This window comes from Triticum aestivum, chromosome 6D, assembly GCF_018294505.1.
Source record: "Triticum aestivum cultivar Chinese Spring chromosome 6D, IWGSC CS RefSeq v2.1, whole genome shotgun sequence".
NCBI classification, from domain to species: domain Eukaryota; kingdom Viridiplantae; phylum Streptophyta; class Magnoliopsida; order Poales; family Poaceae; genus Triticum; species Triticum aestivum.
The window spans coordinates 4,160,878-4,162,597 of record NC_057811.1 but is presented as its reverse complement, the minus strand read 5'-3'; the positions used below and the strand labels follow the sequence as shown (position 1 = coordinate 4,162,597).

At 42.1% G+C, this 1,720-nt stretch overlaps 1 non-coding gene across 1 annotated transcript; it reads right to left on the bottom strand.

Annotated features, from left to right (window-relative positions):
• Positions 1 to 347: 347 nt before the first annotated feature.
• Positions 348 to 420, bottom strand: TRNAA-CGC (transfer RNA alanine (anticodon CGC)). Its single transcript has one exon. It is a non-coding gene; the product is annotated as a tRNA-Ala (tRNA).
• Positions 421 to 1,720: the final 1,300 nt, after the last annotated feature.

Sequence of the window (1,720 nt, the reverse complement as noted above, 5' to 3'; positions counted from 1 at the left end):
CGGCGAAGCCGTCATGGTAGAGGAGGCCACAACCCCACCACATGCCATAGGTAGTGGTGCAGGTGACTGTGCGGTTGAAACAGGAGACTTGGAAGCGGGCGAGGCAGGTAGAGAGGGCACCTCGCCAAGGGACCGGCGTGGTAATTGTCGTAGTTGATAGGGACGGACTGTGCATGATAACGGCATCGCACATCTAGTAAAATAAAATCCGTGTCTCCAAAAATTGATTTGTTTCTCCCTTCAAAGGAAAAGGTATCTTAATTAGTACCACAAAGTGGATGGGTGAAGAATGAATCCTCCTCTACAGAAAAAAACAAAAGAAATGGATGAAATGAATAAAAGAAGCTTGGAGGTGCGGGGAATCGAACCCCGTGCCTCTCGCATGCGAAGCGAGCGCTCTACCATATGAGCTACACCCCCAAGGCGTTTGTTGTGTTGCTTAAAAAGAATGGGTATTTTAATTAGTCACAGTAGTATGTATACTAATGCATGTACACATGGAGCACCTGATTAACGTGTGTGTGCTTTGTGGATCGATGGGATGGCGCGGCATACTTATCCAATCTATCTACGCAGGTAAACATCATGGAGTATGCATGTACTCCCTTGGTCCCATAATATAAGGTTGGTCATAATAAAAGTAACTTAGCAAGTAATATAGCACATTCCAAGACAAGTTTGCTTACGTGGCATATAGTTAATGAGGAGAGAGGTGTTTGTAGTAACATAATATGTTACTGTAACATAACGCAACCCAAAGCAAAATGAGTCTATAATGTAATAAATGCTATCATCTATGATACTACTTGTATGTTACTTTACACTATGAAGATAGTAACAAAGACCAGTGTCATATGCATGACACTAGTCTAAGTTACTCCCCACTATGACTAGCCTAAGAGTGTTTTTTACACTACACTAGTGTCAAAAACACTCTTATATTATGAGACCGAGGGAATATTTCATATGCAGTGACACAAGTAAAAAAGAGAAACAGGAAGTGACCAAAAAGATTGGGCGGTGGTGGTTAGTTTTATCCTCTCCAAGCCGACGGGCACGACATGCACCCTCAATGCTCTCCTCTCCACGCCGACGAGCATGCAGCGAGACACACACACACACACACAGAAACGTGGCGGCGTTGAAGGCGATGGAAAGAAGTCCAGATCAGGAAATTTAATTTGCTCTTTTGTGTGCATAATTGGTAGACTGATGGATGTAAATACTTCTACTGGCTGGAAGCAAGTTGGACACACATGCTGAAGTTGTGACAGCAAGCTTCAGAGTTTGCAAACAAGCTAGAGATTCAAGAAAAGCTAGGTGCACAGAAGCTTTTTGAAGTTCAGAAAATGAAGAAACTTGCAATGCTGTTCTGGCTTGTTTCAGTTGTTTTACCATTTGTCTGTGTAAAGTGTAATGGTAGTGTTGGCTTAGTTAGTATGAGGGTGAATTAAGCAGTACTTTGGCATTGTGGCAGGTCGAGAGATAATAAAAAGTAGTGAATATAATGTGGAACTATTGCTGAATTTTGGCTATGTCCTGCTTCTTAATTTTCCTTTTCAAATTAGCAGTATTTGGGCTGTATGATGTTGCTCATTTTCTATGTGAATTGGCAGTATTCTCAGTGTTGTATTAGCTGACCGAAACTGAGCATGCATAGGAGTCAACCGTGTACCAAAAAATATAGCATGATCCCCAGCATGCTTGAACTACAAGGTCA